The sequence below is a fragment of the Pipistrellus hanaki genome, assembly GCF_964339955.1.
Source record: "Pipistrellus hanaki genome assembly, chromosome: 10".
NCBI classification, from domain to species: domain Eukaryota; kingdom Metazoa; phylum Chordata; class Mammalia; order Chiroptera; family Vespertilionidae; genus Pipistrellus; species Pipistrellus hanaki.
This window is the reverse complement of record NC_140512.1, coordinates 65,356,280-65,373,305: the sequence shown is the minus strand read 5'-3', so window position 1 is coordinate 65,373,305 and position 17,026 is coordinate 65,356,280.

The window sequence follows — 17,026 nt, the reverse complement described above, 5'->3', positions numbered from 1 at the left end:
CTTGATCACCCCCTAACCACTCCCATGCCAGCCTGATTGATGTCTAACTACTTCCCTGCCAGCATGTTTGCCCACAACTTCCCTCCTCTGCCAGCCTGGTCACCCCTAACTGGCCCTCCTCTACAGGGTTGATCACCTCCAACTACCCTCCCTTACAGGCCTAGTCCCTCTGAACTTCCCTTCCTTGCAGGCTTGGTGCCTCCCAACTGCCCTCCCCTGACGGCCATCTTGTGGTGGCCATCTTGTGTCCACACAGGGGCAGGATCTTTGACCACATGGAGGCAGCCATATTGTGTGTTGGAGTGATGGTCAATGTGCATATTACTCTTTTATTAGATAGGATAGGTGCACAGTTGGGGGCTGGCTGGTTTGCCCTGAAGGGTGTCCTGGATCAGGGTGGGGGTTCCCTTGGGACATGGGGGAACCTGGCGAGGGGCTTGTGGTGGTTTGCAGGCCGGCCATGTCCCCCCGACACCCTAAGTGGAGGCCCTGGTATCTGGAATTTATTTACCTTCTACAATTGAAACTTTGTATCTTGGAGTTGAACCAAGCCTCCTGCCCGCTCCATGGCCAGCAGCCATTTCTGTTGAAATTTATGTATCTTCTATAATTGAAACTTTGCAGCCTTAAGCAGAGGTCTGGGCCAGTCAGGATGTGCAGAAAGCTTGGCTTCTAGGATTGCCAGGGGCAACCCTAGCCTCCCGTTCCTTCCAACTCCATGGCTACCACCATTTCTGTTTGGACTTGTTTACCTTCTATAATTAAATCTTTGTAGCCTTGAGTGGAAGCTTAGGCTGGCAAAGCCAGGCAGAAAGCTTGGCTTCCTCCATTGCCTGAGAAACCTAAGCCTCCCTCCTGCTCTCTGTGGCTGCAGCCATCTTGGTTGGGTTTATCTGCATACTTGCTCTGATTGGCTGGTGGTGTGGCTTGTGGGCGTGGCTTGTGGAGTGGTGGTTAATTTGCATATTTCTCTTTTATTAGGTAGTATATACTCTCTTCCTCTCTCTAAACATGTCCTTTGGTGTGGATTAAAAAATAAAGTAAAATAAAAATCGCTTATTATATCTTTCCTGTTCCTAGATGTATTTAGATCAGGGGTCTTCAAACTACGGCCCACAGACCACATGCAGCCCCCAGGGGAGTCTGATCCTGCCCGCCAGGTTTTTTGGGCAGTGAGCGCAGCCAAAGTGTTACAGTAGGAATTAGTAGTTCATATAGTCCGGCCCTCCAGCTCTCTGAGGGACCATGATCTGGCCCCCACTTTAAAAAGTTTGAGGACCCCTGATTTAGATAAACATACAACAACCATTAAACAGTTTGAAAGGAAATAAATCTTTACTGAAAATTAATATTTTATCCACATGACCTAGTTTAAGCCAATAGAATAGGATGGAAGTATTGTTTGCATCTCATTTAAGACAAATGCTTTTCCCCTTAACCTTAGCTTTCCCTTCTCTCTTCCTATTCACTACAAATAGAAATAGGAATCTGGAGGAATCAAGCAGCAATGTGGTAAGGATAGCAAAGTGGCTCACAAGCTTGGGTCAACGGACAGCTCTCTGTAAGAGAGCCACCTATTTGCCCTGAAATATTATAGGTGAGAAAAACAAAAACAAAAACTTCCATTTTATTTGAACCAGTGCATTAAATGTTTGTTGTTGTTACACCAATATGGCTTATGCACTGACATATCACATGACAATGAAGTCAAGGTCTTCACTGGTCTTAGGATAAATGCTAAATTTTTTATAAGGCCCCGTGTGTGATGTGGTTTCGGCTTATCTCTTAAGCCTTATCTTGAGACATTCTCCTTGTTTCACACCTTGTCCTAGACTTTGAAAACCTTCTATCAGTGGCCTCCTGCATATCACAGGGTCTTTCCAGGTGCTTTTTTCTATTCTGGAAAATTTCTCTCTTCCACCCAATAAATTTCCCCTTGTGAGTCCCCACTTACCATTCATATCTTAGCTCAAGCTTAATATCCTCATGGAAATGTTTCCTGACCTCACAGTCTAGGTCAGATTCCTTTGTTATATTCTTTAATAGCACCCTGCTCCTGTCCTTCAGAGCTTTTATCTCTGCAATTTTGCATTTTTTTTCCTGTGATCATTCAAATAATGACCCTCCATTAGGCTTTGAGCTACATGACAGCCAAGCCTATGCTTGCCTTAGCTCATCACTATCATCCCAAACATAGCACAATATCTAGCTTCTAGCTCCTGTGCAATAAATAAGTTAAATGAATGAACATGATCTCATTAATGATGTCTTTCTATGCATGAGGCTTTCCACTGTTAATTCACTACACATGGTCTCCATCATCACCAAACTTACATTACCTAGCTTTTAATCACTCCACCATAATGTATTCGTATTAATGGCAAGTGTTAATAATATAAGTTTTTTTAAAAATATATTTTATTGATTTTTTTACAGAGAGGAAGAGAGAGGAATAGAGTTAGAAACATTGATGAGAGAGAATCATCGATCAGCTGCCTCTTACACACCCCATACTGGGGATGTGCCAGCAACCAAGGTACATGCCCCAACCAGAATCGAACCTGGGACCTTTCAGTCTGCAGGCCAATGCTCTATCCACTGAGCCAAACTGGTTTTGGCAATAATATAAGTTTTTGATATGCTGTTACTGGCAAACCAGGAGGCTAGAAATTACCTTTTCAAAATTAATATACTAAATGAAAGTTAAAACAAACATGGAAAAGTCACTGAAAAACCTTGATCTAGTTGCCATATATTCATTGCAAAACACTTTAACAGAAACTTCTAAAATATTAACTTCTCTTATGTATATGTAAATACAGATTTTTTTGGTCCTTTCATATAATGAGGTTACTAGGCATTAATGCTAAATCAATCACTAATTTACCCAATTAAGATTTTGTAAAACTATTCTTCTAGAAGATGCATTTAAAAGATAAGACATTTTGTACAGAGCAATTCCTAGATTTCTAAGACAGCTTTGACTTTGAAATGGAATGTGGTCTAAGAGAAAGGGGATGTCAGTTGTGAAATGATCTAAAGGTCAGTCTCCCAATTCAATTATTTGATCAGACTTAACATTCAAGCCTTTTTGTTTTATGAAATAGGGATGGAGGTCATTTCTTCCATAGTTATTTCCTGCTGAGAAGGTATGTCACGATCATAAGAAGATAGACTTTGATTATAGTTGGCTAGAACACTAAAGATTCCAGGGCGACAAGAGACAGTTGGTGAAGGCTGGAAAGCAATCCTGAAGGAGAGATGAGAAATGATGCAGAATACATGGGCCAAAATGGAGAATGATGAGGAGAAATGTAAATGGCCCTATGAAGGGAAGTAGATACCAATTTTTTATCTTTTAGCCAGTAGTTTCATGAATTTGCAAACTATGGGTAAAGCCTCTAATTAAATTCTTCTAGGCCAGTGTTCGGCAAACTCATTAGTCAACAGAGCCAAATATCAACAGTACAGTGATTGAGATTTCTTTTGAGAACCAAATTTTTTAAACTTAAACTTCTAACGCCACTTCTTCAAAATAGACTCACCCAGCCCGTGGTATTTTGTGGAAGAGCCACACTCAAGGGGCCAAAGAGCTGCATGTGGTTTGTGAGCCAGAGTTTGCCAACGAGGAATAAAAGCCAGTGAGAGTAAGTGGACAGATGAGGGAAATTGTGGAATGTCACTCACCTAGAGAAGGTTGGTCAATGGGATGGTGACTAGGCAATGGAGAAGGAGAGGTTCCTGTTCTCATGTCCTGTTTGGCTGGTTCAAGAGGGCCCAAAAGGAAGGGAGACCTAACCGAGGCCTGTGACCATGCTACACAAGGAGGATTCAGAGGTAAGCCCAGTACAAGCTCCTGCTGCCTACTGCTCTCTGAGTAGCAGACTTGGGGTAACTTAAGCTTGAGTGAGAGCTCCCCTTTTCTGTGGAACCCACTTGAGTTTCAGTACTAAATGTTAGGGTCACCAAAGGAGGTACCCATATGGGCAAAGGTGGTAAAGAATTATAAATTTATGGATCATCTAGAAACCAGATGGGCCGAGGCACCATGATGGAGAGTCAGAGGTTTTAAAGTACTCCAGGTGAGCTTTTTTGGCAGGGAACTCTTTGGGCTGGTGTGGATCCTAAGCAAGTTGGGAGGGGAAAGTTACTTGTCTTAGCAGATAGTATGTGATCTATGGAAAGGGAATGTCATTTGCAAAATGATCTAAAGGTCACTTTCCAGGGGATAAGATATCAATTTGAATCTTTGATCAAACCTAACAGGTGTTTATTTTCCAATGAACACATATAAGTCTATTTGATCTTTTTAAAAATTGTAAAATTGGAGAAGAATTTTTCTAATTGCTTATTTTACTAAGTTGAATGCAATGGCAATTCACTCTATTCTTAGCTAACCTAGCCCTCAGCTAATAAACCTAAGCTAATTTCCTGCACATACTAGGACAATTAAGATGAAGAACTAGGCCGAAACGGGTTTGGCTCAGTGGACAGAGCATTGGCCTGTGGACTGAAAGGTCCCAAGTTCAATTCCAGTCAAGGGCATGTACCTTGGTTGGGGGCACAGCTCCAGTAGGGGGTGTGCAAGAGGCAGCTGATGATGATTCTCTCTTATTGATTTTTCTTACTCTCTGTCCTTCTCTCTTCCTCTTGGTAAAAAAGTCAATAAATATATATTTTTGAAAATAAATAAAAATAAAATGAAGAACTAGGATGACCAGCAATATGAAAGGTTGGGGGGTGGGATACGATGAAATCTAAACCACATGATCAGAGATATACTAGAGGGGGAAAGGTTACCCTGGGCAAGGTCCATGTTTACCCAGTTGCTAGGCACCTGGAGCTTTTTGCTCTGGTGATCTTCTATACCTGGCCCATCATCCTTACTCTGTTCATGTCTGTCTAACTGCTTATCATGCCTCCTCACTAATTTAGTTTAACTCAAATCATAAATAATGTGTAGGGAGTGCATGTTTCCTGAAAATGTCAAAATCCTCAGGTAGAACTATATACTCTAATTCCGAAGTAGAACCTTTACTATTTGGGGGCAAAATATCTAATTCGGAGCATGTTAAAGTTTCAAGATATATATGTGTACTAAAGCACTTAGGGATTTATCATTACTGTTAAATTCATTCCACAAGTGTCTTAAGTTGCATTTTTAATGTGGGACTCAGAGATAAAAAAAAAAATAGTTCATTAATCCATTGCATGCTGTAGTCATTTCTCTCACAAGGATATGGCTTTTTAAAATCAGTTTTATACAGCGAGAGGAAAGGACACACAGAGAGAAGAAAGCATTGATTTGAGAGAGAAACATTGATTGGTTCCTCCCAGTACACATACCAACTGGGGATCAAACCTGCAACCTAGGTATGCGCTCTGACAAGGAATCAAATGTGCAAACTTTTGGTGTATGGGATGATGCTCTCACTAACTGAGCCACCTGGTTAGGGCAAAGGCAAATTTATTATTATTTTTTTTTTAAATATGATTTTAAAGAGAGAAGAAGGGAAAAGGACAGAAAGACAGATACATCACATCAATAAGAGAGAACCATTGATTGGCTGCCTCCTGCACCCTTCTAGTGTGAATCAAGACAACAAACACAACGTGTGTCCTGACTGGGAATTGAATTGCTGACCTCTTGGTTCATGGATCAGTGCTCAACCACTGAGCCACACTAGCCTGGAGGCAAACTTAAATACAAAGTCTTATTCTTATCATTACAAATGACAGTGATAGTTAATATAACCCTATGTATAATACAAACAAATATTTCTGCATTACTTTGAACATATAAATTGATTTTTAAAAACACACAAAACCTGGGCGTTAAACTTGTTTTAGTTCATGTTGTATCTCTCCCACATGCAGGCACTAGCTCAAAATCATAACCTACAATTTTTAATAAGAGCAGCCATAAAATCTGATTAGTTCTAGAGATCCTGTGAGTGAATTTTTGCTCAGAGACAAAAATCGTGTTAGATCAACTGTACTTTTATGAACTTAAAACTTATAATAGTGCAATAATCAGGAGGCATTTCAGGCCCCACACACCAGTGTTTATAGCGAGGACACTGAGGTTGGCAGATACAGGAGCTGTCACAGGGTCTCAGCCTGTCCCATCTTCTTTCCCTTGGACATTACATTTCTATTTCCCTTTGGCACCTCAAAATGTTCAAAATGTTCAATTACTTAACTTAATGAATTCAATATTAGGAATGGAATATGTATATTGAAAAAAAAATGTAAAGAAAATCTCCTTGCCTTTTCCAATATGATTAATATTTTATTTTTAAGAAAAGCAAATTAAAGAAAAATTTCCAACCTAAGGTCAACAGTGCCTGTTTAAGGAAACTATCTTATTCTATTCTCTTCAATGCACTGTCTTTTTTCAGAATATTAATGGGGACTAGAGTGACAAGAGTGACTTAGACGTACATGTCAGGAGAAAGGGTCAGCTCTTGGCAGTATGATGTTAATTCACAGCTATTAATGAAATTCATCCTCCTTACTGTCTCTCCCTCCCTCTCTGTCCCCCTTCCATGCATGTGCACTCTCGCTTTCTCCCCCTTTTAAATTTAAAAAGTCTTCATTTATTTATTTTTGAGAAGGGGCAGAGAGAGAGAGAGAAAGAGAGAGAGAGAGAGAGAGAGAGAGAGAGAGAGAGAGAGAGAGAGAGAGAGAGAGAGAATATATTATGAACTTTTTTTTATAGGAGCTGCAAAGGGCCACAGGAGCAGACCAAGGTAAGAGACTGACAACCTTCAGGTGATTAAGGAGACTCAAAGGCTATGTAGACCTACAAAATGAATAACTATGGGCCCAGAACCATACCATAAGGCTAGATGGCTTGTGATTTGCAAGTTGATAAGACAAGAAGATTAATAATGCTGCATGATAATGGCTGCTCCCTCTCAGCTGGGGAGATGGTAATGATCTGATATTGCTGTCGGAGCAGTTCAGCACGCTGGAGAGAGGAGGGTACAAATTCACTCATCCCAATTGGCCCTAAGGATATAGGGATTTTGAAAAATGGGAATGCAGTTACAGTTTTAATTAGATATAAAGTTTTTAATAATTTTGCTGAAATGAGGACTTCAAAGAACATATTTTGCAGCATTCAGGCCCATAACTCCTGAGTGACAGTTTTGGTTAATTTGCAAGTTTTCAGATCAAACTTTGCCCCTGGCTCCATGCTGAGGGTAAAGTAAAATGTCAATTTCTTTCCTCAGTAATCTCAAGCATCTTATTTAGGCAGGTGTACTGAATTCTATCTATTCTGGAGACGTTAGCTGAACAAAACTACTCGTTAAAATATATGCTTAGGGAAAAAATTAGCAACATAAATAAAATCAGCAGTAATAAAGAGAATCGATCAGCAAGAAAAATGTACAGCAATATGCAACATAAAATTTTAAAAAAGAATAAGGGTAATATTATATGTAAAAGGTGATTAAATGTTAGCATATGATTATGCTGTCATTGCATATTATTATCAAAGAAGGTTTAATTTATACCCTGTTTAAAATTAGAGGAAGCTATGCAAAATGATTTTTTTTCCCCTCTTCCAGACCATATATTTTTTTTCTTCTTCCTGTTGAGTCCATATATAGACTGGCGATTCAGATTTGTGATCCTGCATTAATTACGTTAGATGTCTGACGTATGCTGGTTCTTTGGCAGTCTACAAGGTGGCAATAATAGGAAATGATGTTATCAGTCAATCTAAAAGCACCATTTAATTTCTGACATCTCCATTGTACCTCCCACTTTTCTTCCCCTGGTTTTGGGGAACAGCCTGCCAAAGGATTCCTTTAAAGAGAATCTCCTGGAAAAGCTCTTTAAAACAAAAAAGTTGATTTAAAAAAAGCAAACCAGGTAAATTGATTAAAATAACTTGCATGTCATTTTATATTAAATGTATTACTGAGTTTTCTGAGGCCTCAACTTATGAAATACTTACTCTTAAAAAAAATGCGTGTATATGTCTCTGCTGTATTGCATTAGAACACTTCTCAAGATTTTTATTTTAATTAAAATCTGATATGTGTGAACTCTGTGCAAGGTTAGATTCAGGAGGCTTGGGACCCTGAAATCATGTAAGTTGAGTGACCAACCTTGCCAGAACATTTATAAGCGGAAGTTTGATGAGTTTTACCATTTAAATGGATTCCTTAAAAAAACAAACAACAAAAAAAACACACCTGAAATTAACATGGCAACTTTGCTTCCCATGGGATTTAAGTCCTCTGGGCTCAATATATATAAAAAGAAGAAGGGGGTGGGGGGAAGCGCCCACATGTAAAGGATTCAAAACAAAACAAAATAAAAAAAGCAAGAATCACTGTTGTCTTCCACCTTAATTGATACAAAACATAGTGATTCTATCCCTTTATAGAAATTCTACTTTCTCAGAAAAAGCATCTCAGCACAGCAATACAGCGCTGCCAGTTCTTTCACAACAGATTCTTTCCTAGTGTTAGATGTGCTGCTCTGTGAAGCAACTCAGCGCCTTTTCAAACTGTACCTAGGAATTCCTCTTATATAGATTGTCTACATGTTGTGCAACAGGACAATCGGCAAACTACAGATGAGCAAATTGACCAAATCCCGCCACTACAGTAGATCTGTGACCTTCAGATGGCTTTAATCAACTTTGAGGAGGTAAGGATTGATGACCACCAATCAAATACTGTTGTTATTTTTGAAAACAGCAAATGCCATAAGAACAAGTCACACGTGAGTATTCAGTTGTTTAAAATATGCAACTTATTATTAAAAGCAAAGTAAAAAGTCTTTACTTGAATTCTTGTGGGCTTAAAAAATACAGACAACTTTAGTAAGATTACCAGAAAAACACATATATAAAGGATAAAAGTGTTGACAGCAGACAGAACGACATAAGGTTTTACCCCACTTGAGGCAGACCGGGCCTTGTTTTCACAGACTCGATAGTTGGCTAGGAAAGAATTCAGAGCCCAGGCTCAAACTATAAGAGAAAGTTTATTTAAAAATTGACAGAGGTAGAAAAAGTGAGTAGTAGAAGAAATGACCTTAGGAAATAAGTTACAGATACAAATGAAGGAACACTTGGAGCTTAGGAGAAATAAGGGCAGACTTACCAGTGACCACCATGATTGACAGACATGAAAAGAGGGACTTACTTTGCTCAGTTAGGTGAATCCCACTCCACAGGGATACCCAGCCACCCGGTGCACCCAGGGATAGAGACTTACCAATGGTCACAGTGAATGCTGAGCACTGAAATGATGCACTTACTCTGCTCACACAAGTGGACACCACTCTACTCAAAGCCCATCTCAAGCAAGGCATCCCTGACTGTTGGCAAAAAGTTTGTTCATGCTCTCGGAAAGCAATTATAATTGAAAAGCCAAATGTAAAACCAGTCATTCTTTTTTTTTTGTCTTCTGTTCTTGGTTATCTAGATCTTTATCTAAAGCCTACATTCTCTCAACATTTTTTTAAAAAAATATATTTTATTGATTTTGTTCAGAGAGGAAGGGAGAGAGATAGAGAGCTAGAAACGTTGATGAGAGAGAAACATTGACCAGCTGCCTCTTGCACACCCCCTACTGGGGATGTGCCCGAAACCTAGTACATGCCCCTGACCGGAATCGAACCTGGGACCTTTCAGTCCGCAGACCGAGGCTCTACTACTGAGCCAAACCAGTTTCGGCGATTCTCTCAACATTTAACTTTGAGCTTCAACTCAAGGATTTAAAAATGAAACAGCTCAGAGAAAGTCAGCCTCCTACTTTAAAACAGTGAGGTCCAGAGTTCCAAGGAAAACTCATTCAAGTCCACCCAACGCAGAGTGAGGAGCCAGTGAACCACAGTGAGCCCCTGCGGGCGCCGAGCACAGGTCCAGGTCTGCAAAGTCGCTCTGGGTGGGCTTCTTTGGAATCCTGCTGCACTACCCCAGGATGACACAGTTCACATCAGTCAGAGGATCCAAGTAATGGCTCCCTAACGCTGGTGGTCAACTGGACCTTGGTTCAGCAACCTTGGTACATGAGTTCTGCCTAAGAAATAATTCAGAGCCAAGACTCAAACTATAAAAGAAAGTTTATTTAGAAAGTCACAGAGATAGAAGAAATGGGCTTAGGAAACAAGGTGCAGAGACCAAAGAAGGGTCCCTTAGAGCCCAGGAGAAAGAGAGGTAACGTACCTGGGAGGAAGAAGTGGGGGAGGAGAAAGATGATGGCATCTTCCCAGGAGGGAGGGCACACTGGGTCCTCTGTCCCAAGGTCTTTAATGGCGGGGATTTAAGGAGACGTTGCATGGGAGAATCTCAAACATTCAGTAGCTTTCCAGAAGTGTCCTTTTAAAGTCCTGGTTTCCACTGATTGATGTTTCCCTCTCACATGATATTTCTCTCTCTCTCTCTCCCTTTCCTTCTCTCCCTCTCCCTCTCTCTCTTCCTCTTTCTCTCAGATCAGGGGGTCATTATCCAACGCAATTGGTCCAGAGGTCAGCCATGGTGCTGGGTGCTGCTTATTTGGTTTTGCTGTTTTCTTCTGGGCCTGGAGCTGAAATGCAATGGAGGCCTAGCTTACTCCTAGGAGAAAGTGCTTCAGGGATAGTCTCCAGCCCTCTTGTTCACTCCCTGATCTAACTTGCTCTAAAGTGCATGACCAGCAACATGTCAAGGGAGGGAAGATGAACCACGTGATCAGCAATATAAAAGGTCAGGGGGTGTAGACTCTATTGGCCATTGGTAGGCGCCTTGGGCTTATCACCCACCCTAGGGCCTTCTGTACCCGGCCTGCAATCCTGCTCTACTTGTGTCTGTCTAACTGTTTACCACAGAAGGTTCAGGAAATCTGTGTGTGGTGAAATGCAGACTGACCTGGAATTAGCAAATAGCACAAACGTTGTCTAGTCAGTACGTGGTGCTGTACAGAAGTCTGCCAAAGGAAAATTATCTTGGCGCTGGAAATAATGACACACACTACATTCTTCAAATGCCTTTATCACTTAGTGCTGCTAATTACTGCCCCAATAGGCAAAATTTACAGACTATGACAACAAAAGATTTTTGTCTAACCCAGTCGCAAATGCCTTGAAATTCATAGGAAAAAATAAAGAGAAAAAAATGTATTTACATGTCTATCTCACCAAGCTGTTAATACATTTTGCCCTGTGTGTTTTCATTTCTGGCCAAATCTATGTCTGAGCTGCGAAAAGTGTTAGAGTGTAGGCTTATGGAGATAGTCTTATAAAAAGAGGAGCTGATGCCGAAACCGGTTTGGCTCAATGGATAGAGCATCGGCTTGGAGACTGAAGGGACCCGGGTTCGATTCCGGTCCTTGGTTGCGGGCATATCCCCAGTAGGGGGTGTGCAAGAGGCAGCTGATCCATGACTCTCTCTCATCGATGTTTCTAGCTCTATATCTCTCTCCCTTCCTCTCCGTACAAAATCAATAATAATAATAATAATAATAATAATATATATATATATATATATATATATATATATATATATATATATATATATATTTTTTTTTTTTAAAGAGGAACTGAAAGGTTGCATTTTTGGATTTTCTAGTTCCTGCTTTATTAGTTTTTATTTATGATTAAAATAGTCTGAGGGGTTTTTTTTTAAAGTTGCTGTTGGGTAACTTTTATTTTCTTTGAATTGTGCTCAAAAGTATTTATTTGCAAGGTAATTTGAAAAGGACATGGAATTATATTGAGGATAATAAAATGAAATAAAAGTAACAATTTCAGTGTAAGTTGCATTCTGCTGAATTTGAGTTGTTTAACATTAAGATTCAGACCTCTGTGTATTAGAATAACAGTTAACCATGCTGCCTTACTTGGAATTTTGTCCAGTTGTCAAAAGGTGAAATTCAAATAAGAAAGTCAGTTTTCATAAATTGTGTTCAAATAGGACCAAATGTATATCCAGAATGTGATTAAAAGGGGCCTTTTCTGAGGGTACATAGGCAAAGGAAAAAATTAATCCTGCATGTGTATGTGTTTTATGGGGTGAAATTCTGTAAGGTGAGTTTCATAAAACAAATTCCCAGCCTGTTTGTTCAGCTGGTTTGCCCATCACAGTTAGCATTTCTTATTGCACTAGCACTTGTTATAACTTTACTTTGGGTTTCAGAACTAAGACAATACACTGCATTTTCCATCTATCCAGGCATTCCTAAAGTGGCATAAGAAAAATTGGATTCAGATTAAATTTTTATCAGTTATTCATATTTTGTTAGTGCATGATTTTAAAATTGCACTCATTAATAAGCTACATAATTATATCCACACTAGAGCCCTGGTGCACAAAAATTCATGCACTGGCGGGGGGAGGGTGTCCCTCAGCCCAGCCTGCCCCCTCTCACAGTCTGGCAGCCCTCAGGGGATGTTCTACTGACCACAGTCTGGTCTCCCTCTGTGGGAGGCACAGGGACCATCAGGGGAAGGCACCACTCCCATTACCCCGCTGCTGCTGCCCCTACTGGCCTCTGGTTCTTCTTGGCCTTAGCAGCCACTGTGGCTTTGTTTGGAAGGACATCCAGAAGATGTCCTTCTGGTCTATCCAGTTTAATTAGCCTAATATCGTTTTATTAGTATAGATAAACCTAGAGCCTAAAGAATGTCAAGTTATACATAGGAAAATAATTATAGAAAGAGAAATGGAGTATTTAGTATCCATACTTTAAATCCTAACTTTATTTCTTCTTATTATTTTTAATCCTCACCTGTGGATGTTTTTCTTTTGAGTTAGAGAGAGGGGAAGAGAGAGGGAAAGACAGAGAGAAATCTTGATGTGAGAGAAACACATTGACTGGTGGCCTTCTGCACGTGCCCTGACCAGGGCCCACGCTGAGGAGGATTTTACAACCAAGGTGCATGCCCTTGACCAGAATGGAGTCCGGGACCCTGCAGTCTGCAGGCCAATGTTCTATCCACTGAGCCAAACTGGCTAGGGCAAAGCCCAACTTTATTTCAACTTTTCTGGTAAAGACTTAATCCTTCTCAAAAGAAGTGACATTTTTTTCCACTGAAGTTTAATAGTCTTTGTTAAAATTTTAATGAGTCAAGTTCTTGATGACAGATTCCTGAGAGTTAGGGACTCTGATTTGTCTTCACATTCCTCATAGTGCTTCAAAGGGAACTTGCTCAATAAATAGGTACTTATTAAATATTTTTTAGTGAGCAAATAAAGACAAACTTTGTTTTGTTTTTATGGTAAATAGGTTTTTATGACTTCAGAGAGAGAAAGAGAGAGGGAGAGAGAGATAGAAACATCAAGGATGAGAGAAAACTATTGATTGGCTGCCTCCTGCACGCCCTGCTCCGGGGATTAAGCCTGCAACACAAACGTGTGACCTGACTGGGAATTGAACTGAGACCTTCTGGGTCAAGGGGCAATGCTCAACCACTGACTGAGCCAAACTGGCCAGGCAAGACAAAATTGTTTTAGTAAAATTTCTGTTTAGCAATAAATATTAATTCCCATGGACCAATGTATGATTTAACTCCAAGTAACATCATGCCACAAAAGATAGGCTTTGGTTGATGAATTAAAATTTTATATATTAGTTCTAATTCCTGGAACATAAGTAACTGACAGACATACGATATTTGTCTATAAAATTTTGTTTCAGTTACTAACAAATAGCTTCCTGTTGGTCATACAGAGGTGAGGTAGCACACCGGTAGCTCAGGAGTCCTAATTAACTTACAGACATGTTTGGTTTTAGCCTGCATTGTTCTGAGAACATCATGTGACTTACTGCTAACATTTTAAAAATTAGGGGGTTCTACATCTAAATTTGCATTTGCAGGTTTTCTGAAACAATGAAAGTCCCACCCTGGGCTCACATCTCTGCACAGCAACATTTGGTTGGAGCTAGAAAACTGCTGAGCCCTTAGTCAGAGTCCATGCTCTCCTGTGCACTGAGATCCTCAGCTGGTGAGTTTCATTTAGCTGCTCTTGTAGTCACTTGACTATTTAATAACACCTTTATTAAGACATTTAAAAATTAGTCAAAAAAACTTATTTATCAGACCCTGACACTAATTTCTAGCTGTAATGGGCTAAACAGTAAGCCCCCAGAATGTCCAAATCCTAATCTCTAGAAGCTATGAATATGTTACCTTATAGGGCAAAAGGACTTCGCAGACATGTTAAAATTAAGAACATTGAGAATGGGAAGATTATTCAGGTGAACTCAATCTCATTAGATGCCACTTTTATTTTTTATTTTTTTATTTTTTTTAAAATATATTTTATTGATTTTTACAGAAAGGAAGGGAGAGAGACAGAGAGCTAGAAACATCGATGAGAGAGAAACATCGACCAGCTGCCTCTTGCACACCCCCTACTGGGGATGTGCCCACAACCAACATACATGCCCCTGACCGGAATCGAACCCGGGACCTTTCAGTCCGCAGATCGACGCTCTACCACTGAACCAAACTGGTTTTGGCTAGATGACACTTTTAAAAACACGGGAGAGAAAACCAGAAGAGTGAACTGGGACATGCTACCTGAGAAAGACTAACCTTGCCATCGCTGGCTTCGAATATGGAGGAAGGAGGTCCGGAGCCAAGGCATGCAGGCTGCTTCTAGAAGCTGGAAAAGGCAAGGAAACAGACTCTCTCCCAGAACATCAAGGAAGGAACACAGTCCTGCCAAAGCCTTAATTTAGCCCATCGAGATACGTTTCAGACTTCTGACCTCTAGACTTTAAAATAATAAATGTGTTATTTTAAGTCACTATAGTTGTGGCAATTTGCTACAGCAGGAAAAATAAACAAGAATACAGTTTCTTACATATATGTAAAGCATTGTTTAATTCAAGGTCTCTGAAACAGTAGTTATAGAGTTTATAGAGACATAATGGCTATAAATTAAGTAGTAAAGATTCAAGTATGCACATATATAATTGAATTTAATTTCTAATTATAAGCCCTGGTTCTAACTTATATGAGAAATTTAATGTAATAACATATGGTTATAATCAGTTAGCTTTTTATTTATTCTATACTTTTAGGAGATAAAAGAGTGGAAGTCTAGAATGAGTCACCCCAAGATGTGCCTCTGTGGTATACAGACCATATTGAGCTAGCTCTGGAGAAACTTCTGCCACCCCATCCTTAACTGCCTAGAACAGTGGTCAAAAAACTGTGGCTCGAGAGCCACATGCGGCTCTTTGGCCCCTTTAGTGGCTCTTCCTCAAAATACCACAGCCTGGGCAAGTCTATTTTGAAGAAGTGGCGTTAGAAGAAGTTTAAGTTTTAAAAATTTGGCTCTCAAAAGAAATTTCAATTGTTGTACTGTTGGTATTTGGCTCTGTTGACTAATGAGTTTGTCGAACACTGGCCTAGAAGAATTTAAATTAGAGGCTTTACCCATGAGAGATTGTCAGTTATAAGCTTTTCAACCCACCTGTATGGCAGGACAAACTTTTATTTCTAAACATTTGCTCTTCTTATCATCCTACAATGACCCCTTTGAAGCCCTCAAGGTTCATTACTTCATCTCCAGCTGAGAATATCTTATATACCTTAATCCTTCTTTCTCTCTCAGAACCTCTCATTCATGTGGGATCTTTGACTCATATATGTGGGGTTCTCATACATAAGTAGGTATTCAACTTGCTTATTTCCTCCTGCTAATCTGTCAAATTTTTATTTTATCATTGGACCAACCAGGGTAGAGGAAACTTTATTCCTCCTGTACAGGGTATAGAAAACAAATATATAAACAAATACATTATTAATGAAAATCTGCGATAACCTTAAGGAGGAAAAATTGAGCTCAGGAGAAAAACAATAATGCAAGTTTATTATTTTAGATAAATGTAGTATAATTCGAAAATATATTTAGTCTCTGTCCCCAATTCTTGGCACAGAGCTATTACAATTCTTGGAATTTCCTGAGTAATAGGAGTGTCTTTTATTATTCACCCTGAGCAGCTTTTATTCACACTTGAATTCATGCTAATGAGGTGTCTTAGGGTGGGACCTCTAAGTAGCTTCAAATAGGGTTACTCATTTACCAGACAGACCAAGTAATAAGAGAGTTGTAACTTTATGCCCCACCCACCAACCTTTGGGAAGGGAATATGGAGCTGAAAATTGAGCTCTATAAAAATTATTGAAGAAAGAAATTTAGAGAGTGTACACATGAATGAAAATTTCTACATGTAGGATATTAACAAACCAAACTCTGTGTGATTAACTCTTCACAAAGCCAAAACTCAAAATGTCAGAATTTGGATTTCAGAAAGGTTTGTTTATTGAGAAATTGCCAACTGAGAAGATGAAAAACCTAATGGTGCCTCAAATACATCTTTCTTACTGGACCAGGTTAAAGGTTTTCAATGGGTTATGGGAGCACTTATATGGAAGTGCTGGTTGGGTAAGGACCTTGGAACTTGTCCATTTATAGTAAAACTAAAGGCCCAGTGCACTAGAAGGTGAGAAGGGGGTGGTGGTGTCCCTCAGCCCAGCCTGCACCCTCTCCAATCTGGGACTCCTCGAGGGATGTCCCACTGCCCGTTTAGGCCTGATTCTACTGAGATTGTGCCTAAACGGGCAGTCGGACATCCCTCTCACAATCCAGGACTGCTGGCTCCCAACTGCTCACCTGCCTACCATCCTGATTGCCCCTAACCGCTTCTGCCTGCCAGCTTGATCACCCCCTAACCACTCCCCTGCCAGCCTGATTGATATCTAACTGCTCCCCTGCCAGCCTGTTTGCTCCCAACTTCCCTCTTCTGCTGGCCTGGTTACCCCTAACTGCCCTCACCTGCTGGGTTGATCAACTCCAACTGCCCTCCCTGGCAGGCCTGGTGCCTCCCAACTGCCCTCCCTTGGTTGCCTGATCACCCATAACTTCTCTCTCTTGCAGGCCTGGTCCCTCCCAACTGCTCTCCCCTGCTGGCCATCTGTGGTAGCCATCTTGTGTCCACATGGGGTCAAGATTTTTGACCACATGGGGGCAGCTATCTTGATCTTGTGTGTTGGTGTGAGGGTCAAT